A 15,346-nucleotide genomic window follows, 5' to 3' on the forward strand; every position below is an offset into this window, starting at 1 on the left:
CACACAGTGGTTGCAAAAGTATTAGATTGCATATGAATTGTATGATTTTTAGTCACATAGCTCAGCACTTTTATTTGCTTAGTCTGGTAAAAGCTGTTCCACCACTCCCCTTCCTCCTCAATGTCCTATGGGAACTGTATTGTAAAGATCCATAAATCCCATTCTGTGACTGATGTTTAAGACTAAAATTCCCATGATCTTTAGTGTTCTATATAGGTTTTCCTGGCTATAGTTCTCCCTCTGCTGACTGGAGGTACAATACAACATGTCTCCTTCATGTTTTTGTTGTCCAGCACTTGGCTACACTTACACACAATTGTAAATGACTTATACTCTGAGATGTAAACAGCTTTTCTACTAGAAATTGTTAATTTTTAAAACTATCTTTTAATGAGAGCTTTCTTTTGAGTTTAGAAACTGTACAGATTTGCATGTATTGGGACAAATAATGCAACAGAGTTGATATACTAAAACTGTAGAGTGCAAAATCTGGTGCAGCTGTGCATGGTAGCCAATCATCTTCTAATTTCGGCTTGTTTTATTAAGCTTTGACAAAAACCTGCAAGTTGATTGATTTCTGTGCAAAGCTGAACCAGATTTTGCAATGCCCAGTTTTAGTTATGCAACCCCAATATGTTTTGTGCATTCTGGTATGCTAAAAAGACTCAGGCTTTACCCATTCAAGGAAAAGTGACAGATTTTGTTTACAACTCATCATCCTACCATCTTATACTTACCTTTTCATTGCTCCTCTGAACTGTTAATCTGTGGTCCTAGTGCTAACCTCAGTGTCAGATGAAGTTTACAAAAGCTTAATGACTTCACTCTCATTGTTGATATAGAGTGTTTACCCTGTTAATTTAATGCTCATACCCAAGAGCTACATCCTGGAAGGTCACATGCTCTGCCATTATAATATTAATTAAAAAATAAATAAATAAAGACTTTACTTTCAAGCAGCACAACTCGGTTTTATGATATAACTAAATTGGGTTTCTGGATTAGAAAGATAGTGACCTTTTCACAGGTTTATGATTGCTAAATTTCAGAATGACTTTGTTTCCTATTGTGCGCATTTGATACTCACACAGTAAATGCAAATGTAATCTAAATAATCTAATGTTACATAGTTACATAGTCTGGTTTAAAAAAGACACCATCTAGTTCAACCAATGAAAGGGAAAAAATGTATACAGTCCTACTTACACAATCCTATTCCCACAGTTCATCCAGAGGAAAGCAAAAAGCCCAATAAAGCTTGATCCAATTTGCTCCATTAGTGGAAAAAAATTCTTCCTGATCCCTCAAGAGGCAATTGGATATTCCCTGGATCAACTTTACCTATAAATATTAATATCCAATATTAATATCCAATTATATTGTGTATATATAGGAAAGAATCCAGGACATTTTTAAAACAATCTACTGAGCTGGCCAGAACCAGCTCTTGAGGGAGTCTATTCCACATTTTCACAGCTCTTACTGTAAAGAACCCTTTCCGTGTTTGGAGATTACATCTCTTTTCCTCCAGACCTAAAGAGTGCCCCCTTGTCCTCGGTGTAGAGTTATTCACTTTAAGGTCATCACAGAGTTCACTATATGGACCACTTATGTATTTATAAATTTTGATCATATCCCCCCTTAATCCCCTCTTCTCAAGAGAGAATAAATTCAGTTCCTCTAATCTTTCCTTATAGCTGAGCACCTCCATGCCTCTTATCAGTTTGGTTGCCCTTCTCTGTACTTTATCCAGTTCCTTGATAACCTTTTTGTGAATTGGTGCCCAAAACTGAACTGCATATTCCAGATTAGGTATAACTAATGATTTGTACAGAGGTAATATGATATCTCTCTCTCTGGAGTCTATACCTCTTTTAATACAAGAGAAGATTTTGCTCGCTTTGGAAACCGCAGCTTGGCATTGCATGCCATTATTAAGCTTGTGATCTACCAGAACCCCCAGATCCTTCTCCATCATTGATTCCCCCAGTTGTACTCCCCCTAGTATGTATGATGCATGTGTACTTTTAGCCCCCAAGTGCATAACCTTACATTTATCAATATTAAACCTCATTTGCCACATAGTTGTCCAATTAAACAGTGCATTGAGGTCAGCTTGTAAGATGAGGACATCCTATAAGGATGTTATTCCACTGCACAGCTTGGTGTCATCTGCAAAGACTAAAATGGTATTTTTAATCCCAGACCCTATATCATTTATAAATATATTAAAAAGTAAGGGGTCCCAACACTGATTCTTGGGGTACACCACTGACAACCCTAGACCATTCAGAGTATGAATTATTAATGACTACTCTCTGACTACGATCTTTTAGCCAGTTTTCTATCCATTTGCATACAGATTTTTCCAAGCCCGTAGACTTTACCTCACATATTAGCTGTGTGTGGGGAACTGTGTCAAACGCTTTTGCAAAATCCAAGTATACCACGTCCACCGCCATCCCTCTGTCCAAGGTTTTGCTCAACTCATAAAAAGAAATCAGATTTGTTTGACAACTTCTGTCTCTCATGAATCCATGCTGTCTGTTGCTTGCTTAAAATATTTTTTCCAGCAAGACCTCATCTATTTGGTCTTTTTATTAAACTCTCCAGTATCTTCCCAACTATAGAAGTTAAACTAACAGGTCTATAATTACTTGGTAAAGACTTTGATCCCTTCTTAAATACAGACACCACATTGGCCTTATGCCAATCCAGTGGTACTATGCCAGTCATTAAAGAGTCTTTAAATATTAGAAACAATGGCTTTGAAATGACAGAGCTCAATTCTGACCCAGGTGCTTTATTCACCTTTATTCTGTCTAAATATTTCTGGACCATATAAATTTTGAGCCATTTAAAATATATATAAAAAGGTATATTGCTGCACCTCCCAATCAAACATCAATAAAGATTAATATAACTTATTAATGTTTATTCACTGTCTGTGATATATGGACTTTTAAAAATATTTTATATTATGTGTGGTTTATTACTTATAGAGATGTGATTACTGGTTTGAATAATTGACTGGGAGGTGCAGCAATATACTTTTTATATATGTTTATTTGTATTGGTTGTGGGAACACCATTTCATTGCTAGCAGCTACTCTAAGCACATACACTTATGGTTCATTAACCACTTCCCGTCCGGCCCATGTATATAAACGGCTGGACAGAAGCAGTGCAGGGGCAGGTGGCTGTTTATAAATGTCCTCCCCGCTTCCCTGCTTGTGCGAGCTCCCTGGGAGCACGCAGCACGCAGGTATTTATTACATACCTTCTTCAGCTCTGTGTATACAAAGGAACATGGGGGAGCTCATGTCCATAATCGGCATGGTATTGACACAGCTCCAGATGATCCACAATGGCTCAAAATTATATAGTGAATGTATCCCGCGCCTCTATTAGAATCAGTACATAATCATATATATTAATTCAATCCAATATGCATATCAATAAAATATTAATATGTTATTAAACACTTCAAGTCTGGACATTTTTACCCCCTTCCTGTCCAGGCCAGTTTTCAGCTTTCAGTGATATCACACTTTGACAATTGCGCGGTCACGCAACACTGTACCCATATGAATTGTTTAGCATTTTTTTTGAGACAGAAGAAAACTTTATTTTGGTGGTATTTATTTACCACTGGGATTTTTTTTTTGCTATATAAATGAAAAAGTCCATAAATGTTTTTTGTATAAAATTTTGCAAATAAATAATCTTTCTTCATAAATCTTGGCCAAAATTTATTCGGTTGTCTTTTTAGTAAAAAAAAAAAAACCCAAATTAGTTTATAACCAAAAATTATAATTTAAAAACTTTTTTACATTTTTATTTTTTTTATATTATTTATGTTTTTTTAACCACTTGAGCCCCAGAGGATTTACCCCCCTTAATGACCAGGCCTTTTTTTGCTGTTTGGCGCTGCACTAATTCAAATGATAATTGCGCGGTCATGCAATGCTGTACCCAAACAAAATTTACGTCCTTTTCTTCACACAAATGGAGCTTTCTTTTGGTGGTATTTGATCACCTGTGCGCTTTTTATTTTCGGCGCTATAAACAAAAAAAACACGAAAATCTTGAAAAAAAAACAATTTTTTCTACTTTCAGCTATAAAAAATATATCGTAAACTCAAAGTTAGTCATAAATTGCAGCCAAAATGTATTCTGCTACATGTTTTTGGTAAAAAAAATCCCAATAAGTGTATATTGATTGCTTTGTGTGAACGTTATAGCGTCTACAAACTATGGTATAGATACTGTAATTTATGCCTTTTTTTGCTATACAGCGCTGCACTAATTCAAATGATAATTGCGCGGTCATGCAATGCTGTACCCAATCGAAATTTACGTCCTTTTTTTCACACAAATAGAGCTTTCTTTTGGTGGTATTTGATCACCTGTGCGCTTTTTATTTTTGGCGCTATAAACAAAAAAACACGAAAATCTTGAAAAAAAAACAATTTTTTCTACTTTCAGCTATAAAAAATATATCGTAAACTCAAAGTTAGTCATAAATTTCAGCCAAAATGTATTCTGCTACATGTTTTTGGTAAAAAAAATCCCAATAAGTGTATATTGATTGCTTTGTGTGAACATTATAGCGTCTACAAACTATGGTATAGATACTGTAATTTATGCCTTTTTTTGCTATACAGCGCTGCACTAATTCAAATGATAATTGCGCGGTCATGCAATGCTGTACCCAATCGAAATTTACGTCCTTTTTTTCACACAAATAGAGCTTTCTTTTGGTGGTATTTGATCACCTGTGCGCTTTTTATTTTTGGCGCTATAAACAAAAAAACACGAAAATCTTGAAAAAAAAACAATTTTTTCTACTTTCAGCTATAAAAAATATATCGTAAACTCAAAGTTAGTCATAAATTTCAGCCAAAATGTATTCTGCTACATGTTTTTGGTAAAAAAAATCCCAATAAGTGTATATTGATTGCTTTGTGTGAACGTTATAGCGTCTACAAACTATGGTATAGATACTGTAATTTATGCCTTTTTTTGCTATACAGCGCTGCACTAATTCAAATGATAATTGCGCGGTCATGCAATGCTGTACCCAATCGAAATTTACGTCCTTTTTTTCACACAAATAGAGCTTTCTTTTGGTGGTATTTGATCACCTGTGCGCTTTTTATTTTTGGCGCTATAAACAAAAAAACACGAAAATCTTGAAAAAAAAACAATTTTTCTACTTTCAGCTATAAAAAATATATCGTAAACTCAAAGTTAGTCATAAATTTAAGCCAAAATGTATTCTGCTACATGTTTTTGGTAAAAAAAATCCCAATAAGTGTATATTGATTGCTTTGTGTGAACGTTATAGCGTCTACAAACTATGGTATAGATAATTTGAAATTTACACAGCTTTTACTTTCTGACCGCCCATCACATCTCTTGAGGTGCTAAAATACCAGGATAGAACAAACACCCCCAAATGACCCCTTTTTGGAAAGCAGACACCCTAAGCTATCTGCTGAGAGACATATTGTGTCCATGGAAGATTTATTTTTTTTCCACAAGTTTCTGGAAAATGACAAAAACTTTTTTTTTGTTTTTTTTTTTACACAAAATTGTCATTTAAATGATTTATTTCTTGCACAAGCCATGGGTATATGTGGAATTATACCCCAAAATACATTCTGCTACTTCTACCGAGTATGAGGATACCACACATGTGACACTTTTTGGGAGCCTAGCCACATACAGGAGCCTGAAATCCAATGAGCACTTTGAAAGCCTGAAAGTGCGTAACTTCTTCATTTCACTTCCCCACTACCTATCACAGTTTTGGAGGCCCTGACATGCCAGGATAGCACCAAACCCCCCCAAATGACCCCTTTTTAGAAAGTAGACACTCCAAGGAATTTAAAAAGAGGCATGGTAAGTATTTTGCAGATCTAATTTTTTCTCACAAGGTTTTGAAATATAAAAAAGAAAAGAAAAAATATATTTTTATTTTCTTTCTTCATTTTCCAAAAACTTGTGGTAAAAAAATAAATTCTTCTATTGATTCAACATGCCTCTCAGCAAATAGTTTGGGGTGTCTACTTTCCAAAAAGGGGTCATTTTGAGGGGTGGGGGCATTTTATGCCCAGCATTAGAGGTTTAGGCCACACATCACTCACTCTTCTAACCACCTGAAGACCAAGCCTTTTCTGACACTTTTTGTTCACATTAAAAAAATCTGTATTTTTGCTAGGAAATTAAAGTGAACCCCCAAACATTATATATTTTCTTAGAGCAGACACCCTAGTAAATAAAATGGTGGGTGGTGCAATTTTTTATCTCACATATTACTTACACAGCGATTTTTCAAACGCAATTTTTTTGAAAAATATACACTTTTTTAATTTTAATGCACAAAATTACAATATATTGGCCAATTATTTGGTATGATATAAAAGATGATGCTATGCTGAGTAAATAGATACCAAACATGACATGCTTTAAAATTACGCATGCCCTGTGCAATGGCGACAAACTGCATACATTTTTAATTTCTATAGGCAACGCTTTAAAAGCCTTTACAAGCTACCATTTTAGATTTACAGAGGAGGTCTAGAGCTATAATTACTGCCCTTGTTCTGACGTTCGTGGCGATACCTCACATGCATGGTGCAATTGCTGTTTCCATACTGGGAAAGGGTCAACGCTCACGACCGCAGGTGTGCGCGTGCGCGGATGGGCGAGGGTCCTTTTTTTTTTTCTTTTTTTTTTTTTTCTTTTTTTCTGATTTATTTAATTATTTTTACACTGTCCCTTTAATTTATTTATTTTTTAATCACTTTTAATGCTATCTCAGGGAGGGGGAGGGGGGGCATTTTCTCCCGCTGCTTGTAAAGGCAATTCTGCAGCTAATTAACCACTAGGAATGCTTTTACATGAAAGCCCATTGCCGGCTGAAAAAAATAAAACCAGGATGATGCCTGCAGCTGCAGGCATCACCCTGGTATAACCATTCAAAGTCCAGTGATGTACCAATACGTCACTGGTCCTTGTTGGGTGTATATGCTATGTTCTTTTTTTCTTTATGCAGCCTGTGGGCTGAATGAAAAAAAAGAGAAGAAATCTCTGCCAGAAAAAGTGCGTGGTATGCCCACCATTAGAAACCTCCCTCAATCCACCCACTTCTAATGGTGGGCACATATGAAATGTGCCAACAAATATAAAATATATATGCCGAAGCATGGGGGCCATCCACCCACTGGCCACCCCAGGCCCCCATGCTTTGGCATACATTCTCTTTTTTTTAACTGCGGATGAAAAATCTCATCCGACAGCACTGCACACACCTACTTATGTCTATTCTGAAAGCAAGACCCTGTTGCTGTCATAATAAACAGGTCAGTGCTGCAGTTTGACGTTCCTGCAAAGAAATCAACAATGGTTAACAATAAAACATAAACTCAATAAAACAACTTTATAAGGAAAAGTGTGTGGTGGTATGCCCACCATTAGAAACCTCCCTCAATCCACCCACTTCTAATGGTGGGCACACATGAAATGTGCCAACAAATATAAAATATATATGCCGAAGCATAGGGGCCATCCACCCACTGGCCACCCCAGGCCCCCATGCTTTGGCATATATTCTCTTTTTTTTAACTGCGGATGAAAAATCTCATCCAACAGCACTGCACACACCTACTTATGTCTATTCTGAAAGCAAGACCCTGTTGCTGTCAGAATAAACAGGTCAGTGCTGCAGTTTGACGTTCCTGCAAAGAAATCAACAATGGTTAACAATAAAACATAAACTCAATAAAACAACTTTATAAGGAAAAGTGTGTGGTGGTATGCCCACCATTAGAAACCTCCCTCAATCCACCCACTTCTAATGGTGGGCACATATGAAATGTGCCAACAAATATAAAATATATATGCCGAAGCATAGGGGCCATCCACCCACTGGCCACCCCAGGCCCCCATGCTTTGGCATATATTCTGTTTTTTATAACTGCGGATGAAAAATCTCATCCAACAGCGCTGCCCACTCTGACTTATGTCTATTCTGAGAGCAAGTTCCTGTTGCTGTCAGAATAAACAGGTCAACGCTGCAGCTGAAAGCATTCCTGCAAACAGAAATGGTTAACAATAAAACAACAATAAACCAGTGAAAGTCGAACAATCACAAAAATGACAACAACAAAAAAAACTATAACTATTTTTGGTTTTTATATTTTTTTATTTTTTTGGGGGGTATTTGTACTTTTATTTATTTTTTTTATTTTTTTAACTTTTTTTTTCCAAACTTCAAACATTTAAACAGCTGGTAGGGTCTCTCCAAATGCGATAGCCAGTTTCCTGACTACCTAACATCTTTTGAGACCCTGTGTAAATGTGCCCTGATCTGTGCCGTGCTGTACCCTATACTAATAGTTCACTAGTGTATGGTAGAGGCGGAAGCAGGGCTTGATGCAGAGGCCAGGTTGGCCAGGACAGGAGGGACAACAATAGCGGCTGTCACGCCTAATTCCACGTTTGCTGCAGACACGACATCTTTTTTGGGGTCTTCTTTGGGTTGGGGTACCAGGAATGGTATCGAGAAAATGTCTCTCATGCAGACGGCTAACTGCATCTGGGAGAGGGATTTGGGGCGCAGCACCTTCTGGATACAAAAGGGCCCTGATGTTCTCTAACTGGAAATTTAGGTATGATCCACTATGTCCAGTTGCTTTATAGAGAACAAAAGCATTATATAGAGCCAATTGAAATAAATAAACTGACACTTTTATGTACCAGCGTTTGGATTTTCGGGAAACTAAATACGGCTGCATCATCTGGTCATTGAAGTCCACCCCTCCCATGTTAAGGTTATAATCGTGGACACAGAGGGGCTTCTCAACAACACCAGCTGCCGTGGTAATTTGGACGGTCGTATCTGCGTGAATGGAAGACAGGAGGTAAACATCCCGTTTGTCCTTCCACTTCACTGCGAGCAATTCTTCATTTCTCAAGCAGGCTTTTTCCCCCTTTTTAAGACGGGTATTTACAAGCCGTTGGGGGAAGCCTCGGCGATTAGATCGCACAGTGCCACATGTGCAAATTCCCAAATTGAACAAATGTCTAAATAGTGGCACGCTTGAATAAAAATTGTCCACGTATAAGTGGTACCCCATATGGAAATAGGATGACGCCAAGTCCCAAACTATCTTGCCACTGCTCCCCATGTAGTCTGGGCATCCGGGGGGCTCCAAGTAACTATCTTTTCCCTCGTAAATCCGAAACTTACATGTATAGCCTGTTGCCCTCTCACAGGTCTTATACATCTTGATCCCATATCTGGCACGCTTGCTGGGGAGATATTGTTTGATTACAAGGCGGCCAGAATATTGAATGAGGGACTCATCGATGCAGATGTTTTTCTGGGGAGTATACACATCTGCAAATTTTTGGTTAAAGTGATTTACGAGGGGCCGAATTTTGTGGAGCCGGTCAAATTCAGGGTCACCCTGAGGACGACTGAGTGAGTTGTCGTAGAAGTGCATAAAACGCCTTATCGTCTCATATCTATGCCTGGCCATGGCAGCAGAGAACACGGACATGTGAACAAGAGGGTCGGTGGACCAATACAACCGCAATTGATTTTTATCATTAATGCCCATGTTGAGGGTTAGGCCCAAAAAAACTTTAAATTCGGAAACCGTAATGGGTTTCCATGCGAATGGTCTGGCAAGGTTTGAATTTGGGTTGGCGGCGATAAATTGGCGTGCATATAAATTGCTTTGATCCACAATCAATGCATAAAGATCTTCTGTGAAAAACAGCTCAAAAAAATTAAGGGGAGTATTTAAATTTGCTGTTTCCACCTGAATTCCGGGTTGGGCAGTGAATGGGGGAAGTACGGGTGCTGCAGAATTTGTGGGCTGCCAATCGGGATTTGCAAGCACATCCGGAAGGACACTAGGGGCTCTACGGGCCTGTCTGCGAATTCTTGGTGGCCGCGGGACACTACTTGTGCTCGCCACCGCACCAGCTTGTACTGCACTTATGGTACTCGCCATGTCACCAAGTGATACTGCAGTGCTGGTATGCCTACGACCAGGACGTACTAGGCCGCTGGTGCTCGCCAGTTCACCAAAAGATACTGCGGCACTAGTACTGGCACTCTGCTGCATATGAGAGTCATCATGCATTTGTACCACCTCAGCAACCTGTGAATGGGATCGGGTACGCCTGACCTTAGCAGGGACCACTTCCTCGTCGTCTGAGCTAGCTGTCAGGGTGCTGCTGCTGTCTATAGGTTCGTATTCTGAGCCTGGTTCTGCCAGTGAGTTTTCCCCTTCGCTCTCACTTGACATGCTCAGAATCCTATAGGCCTCTTCACTAGTGTACCTTTGCTTAGACATTTTGGCCACTAAATTTACAGGTACCTAGTGCGACTCACGGGAAAAAGAGCGCCTGGCTGTCAGGGACTGCTTGAACCGCTACAAAAAATTTACCGACAAGTGCTAACAGATATCAGGCCTGATTCTGTGAACACTGCGGTTTTGTGTGTAATATGTATCAAGTGACAGTTATCTACTGACACTGCACTTGCCGGGGGAGAAGGGGGGGCGTAGGGGCTAAACGCAGGTGCTGGCAGGTGTTGGGGCTGATCCCGCTAACACTGCGTTTTTGGGGATACTAAAGTAATGTGAATGCTGGTATAGCGCTGATCTGATCAAAGATATTGATCCAATCAGACACTATACTAGCAATGAAGGTTTAGCGTGCAAGTAAGCGTGTTCCTGGCAATCAAGGGGTCAAATGTGATTATTTGTGTACTAGCGGGCAAACTGGTGCTATCTGGGAGGGGCGCTAAAACTATCGGAAGTCACCAGTACCAAGTCACCAGTACCAATACAGTGATCAGTAAAAATCTGTTCACTGTAATCAATGACACTGGTGACAGGGCAGTGAAGGGGTTAACTGGGGGGGGGGGCGATCAAGGGGTTAAATGGGATTACTGATGTACTGGCGGGTAAACTGGCGCTATCTGGGAGGGGCGCTAACACTATTGGAAGTCGCCAGCGACACTGATACAGTGATCAGTAAAAATTGGTTCACTGATCAGTGACACTGGTGACAGGGCAGTGAAGGGGTCAACTCAGGGGGGGGGGGGGGGCGCGATCAAGGGGTTAGACGGGACTACTGGTGTATTAGCGGGCAATCTGGCGCTATCTGGGAGGGGCGCTAACACTAACGGAAGTCGCCTGCGACACTGATACAGTGATCAGTAAAAATTGGTTCACTGATCAGTGACACTGGTGACAGGGCAGTGAAGGGGTCAACTCAGGGAGGGGGGGGGCGATCAAGGGGTTAGACGGGACTACTGGTGTATTAGCGGGCAATCTGGCGCTATCTGGGAGGGGCGCTAACACTAACGGAAGTCGCCAGCGACACTGATACAGTGATCAGTAAAAATTGGTTCACTGATCAGTGACACTGGTGAGAGGGCAGTGAAGGGGTCAACTCAGGGGGGGGGGGCGATCAAGGGGTTAGACGGGACTACTGGTGTATTAGTGGGCAATCTGGCGCTATATGGGAGGGGCGCTAACACTATCGGAAGTCGCCAGCGACACTGATACAGTGATCAGTAAAAATCGCTTCACTGATCAGTGACACTGGTGACAGGGCAGTTAAGGGGTTAACTGGGGGGGTGGGGGGGGAATTAAGGGGTTAAATGGCTTTATTGGTGTACTGGGGGGCAAACTGGCGCTATCTGGGAGGGGCGCTAGCACTATTGGAAGTCGCCAGCGACACTGATACAGTGATCAATAAAAATCGCTTCACTGATCAGTGACACTGGTGACAGGGCAGTGAAGGGTTAACTGGGGGGGGGGGGCAATCAGGGGGTTAAATGTGTCCTAGACTGTGTTCTAACTGTCAGTGTGCTGTTTTACTCACGTTTAAATGTCTCTTCTTCTCTGTCTGGAACGGAATGTGTCCAGGCAGAGAAGAATGACATCATATCCTGCCCTGTGTAAATATCAACACAGGACAGGATAGGACAGGGACCGATCATCCGATTTCAGCCAGAAATCACTGGCTGAAATCGAATGATTGATCCCTCCTGGATCGAATCGGATCACCCGCGGGTCGGCGGGAGCGCGCGCGCGCGCCCCCTGCCGGCGAAAGTGTCGGGAGCGCGGAACCCGTTTTTAAACGTGGTTTTGCGCTCCACTGCCGCCCTGCACACGTATATACACAGTGGCAGGGCGGCAAGCGGTTAACATACTGTCACCACAGCAGTACAGTGTCACCATAGTGACACTGTACTACTTGTGGGGGGTGATGAAGTTTTTTTTTTTTTTACAATGATTGCTTTTATACCCATAAAGGCTGTGAAAGAAATCATTTCTCCTTCTCTCTGGCTGCATTCTTGCAGCCATTGAGAAATACTTTGTGAGCCATGATTGGTCACAGCTTGTCACATGGTACAAGGCTTTTGTGAATAGCATTGTACCATGTGACCTCTGTGATCATTCACAGATTTCACACGTAGTAAGCAATGATGTCAGAGGTGACATCTTGTTTACTACTATTCATGTGATCACTGATTGGCCAGTCAGTGATCACATGATCGGGACCTCACACACTTTTTTGTTTTTGACAAAATTTTTTTCTCCCCTCTATGCCAGGAGTTAGAGTGACTGATCACTGTGATAGCCAATCAGAAGCTATCACAGCAATCATGTGACCCAGGATCGGGAGTCCCGGGTCCCGATCGTTAGAACGAGACACGAGGCTCTCAGTGACACCCTGGTCTTTGTGCTGGGAGTGAGCTGTGTGGCGCGCTCCCAGCAGAAAGACAGGTATGCAAATTCCTGCTCCACGGAAAAAAGCCCAATTCTGTGAGGCCACATATTTGTGTGACATCGGCGTGAAGGGGTTGATGAGCAGCGAGGAAGATCAAGTGAGATGCAATTTATATTATATATTGTTACCTTCCGAGGATATTGTAGATGTTGGGCATGCTGCTTATTTAATAAATTGATTTTAGCGGTATCACTCTATGAGCTCTCTTTTATTTCCTTTCCTTGTGATGGAGTTCATGATTTAGAGGATGTCCTACCATCAGCCTTTAATTGCCGAGGAGCTAAGTGATTGAGGAGCCTTATAACGTTTGATGCTCACCACAAGCGTGATTGCCTATGAAGTTTAGATGGGCCACGACATCTGGTGAGTGCCACTGAATAGGGGGAGGCCTTTTCTTTGGAGCACATGGTGACACAGTGAAGTTTTATGCACATGTTGAAGTAATCGTATTTGATCACATGGTGATTTAGTGGATCAGAAGGACTTTTCATTTAACCACATACAGTGGGGCAAAAAAGTATTTAGTCAGCCACCAATTGTGCAAGTTCTCCCACTTAAAAAGATGAGAGAGGCCTGTAACTGGCATCATAGGTAGACCTCAACTATGAGAGACAAAATGAGAAAAAAAAATCCAGACAATCACATTGGCTGATTTGGAAATAATTTATTTGCAAATTATGGTGGAAAATAAGTATTTGGTCAATATCAAAAGTTCATCTCAATACTTTGTTATATATCCTTTGTTGACAATGAAAGAGGTCAAACGTTTCCTGTAAGTCTTCACAAGGTTGGCACACACTGTTGCTGGTATGTTGGCCCATTCCTCCATGCAGATCTCCTCTAGAGCAGTGATGTTTTGGGGCTGTCGCTGGGCAACACGGACTTTCAACTCCCTCCAAAGGTTTTCTATGGGGTTGAGATCTGGAGACTGGCTAGGCCACTCCAGGACCTTGAAATGCTTCTTACGAAACCACTCCTTCGTTGCCCGGGCGGTATGTTTGGGATCATTGTCATGTTGGAAGACCCAGCCACGTTTCATCTTCAATGCCCTTGCTGGTGGAAGGAGGTTTGCACTCAAAATCTCACGATACATGGCCCCATTCATTCTGTCCTGTACATGGATCAGTCGTCCTGGTCCCTTTGCAGAGAAACAGTTCCAAAGCATGATGTTGCCACCCCCATGCTTCACAGTAGGTATGGTGTTCTTTGGATGCAACTCAGCATTCTCTCTCCTCCAAACACGACAAGTTGTGTTTCTACCAAACAGTTCTATTTTGGTTTCATCTGACCATATGACATTCTCCCAATCCTCTTCTTCATCATCCAAATGCTCTCTAGCAAACTTCAGACGGGCCCGGACATGTACTGGCTTAAGCAGGGGCACACGTCTGGCACTGCAGGATCTGAGTCTCTGGTGGCGTAGTGTGTTACTGATGGTAGCCTTTGTTACGTTGGTCTCAGCTCTCTGCAGGTCATTCACTAGGTCCCCCCCGTGTGGTCCTGGGATTTTTGCTCACCGCTCTTGTGATCATTTTGACCCCACGGGGTGAGATCTTGCGTGGAGCCCCAGATCGAGGGAGATTATCAGTGGTCTTGTATGTCTTCCATTTTCTAATTATTGCTCCCACAGTTGATTTGTTCACACCAAGCTGCTTGCCTATTGCAGATTCAGTCTTCCCAGCCTGGTGCAGGTCTACAATTTTGTTTCTGGTGTCCTTCGACAGCTCTTTGGTCTTCACCATAGTGGAGTTTGGAGTGTGACTGTTTGAGGTTGTGGACAGGTGTCTGTTATACTGATAACAAGTTCAAACAGGTGCCATTGATACAGGTAATGAGTGCAGGACAGAGGAGCCTCTTAAAGAAGAAGGTACAGGTCTGTGAGAGCCAGAAATCTTGCTTGTTTGTAGGTGACCAAATACTTATTTTCCACCATAATTTGCAAATAAATTCTTTCCAAATCAGCCAATGTGATTGTCTGGATTTTTTTTTTCATTTTGTCTCTCATAGTTGAGGTCTACCTATGATGCCAATTACAGGTCTCTCTCATCTTTTTAAGTGGGAGAACTTGCACAATTGGTGGCTGACTAAATACTTTTTTGCCCCACTGTATTTTATATAACTTTTTTTGGTGGACTTATTTTGAAGCATTTATGTGTTTGATGAATTGGACTTTCACTAATGCAATTTTATAGAATTTTTATATATTTATATGTTATAGCACAATTTGTTATTGTATATTAATCTATGTCACTGTGGTATACTTTGTGTTGTGCTGCTTTCACTGGTCAATTCAAAGATTAATTTATTATTGATACCCTCTGCAGATTAGAACTGCAGTGTGTTTTGAATGTGGTGCAGGAAAAGTGCATGGAACTCAGGTTTCCCACAATGTGTTCTGGTGTGAAAGGGGCCTCAGGGTGGTATCAATAGTAAAAGAATTGCTGCACTTTCAGCGTAGATCCTTTATTTGCCCTGCAGCTTGTACAAGTAGGTAAAATAGATGCAATGTCTTACAGAG

This window comes from Staurois parvus, unplaced genomic scaffold (genome assembly GCF_062004578.1).
Source record: "Staurois parvus isolate SC_StPar_1 unplaced genomic scaffold, SC_StPar_1.0 ptg000669l, whole genome shotgun sequence".
Classification (NCBI taxonomy): Eukaryota; Metazoa; Chordata; class Amphibia; order Anura; family Ranidae; genus Staurois; species Staurois parvus.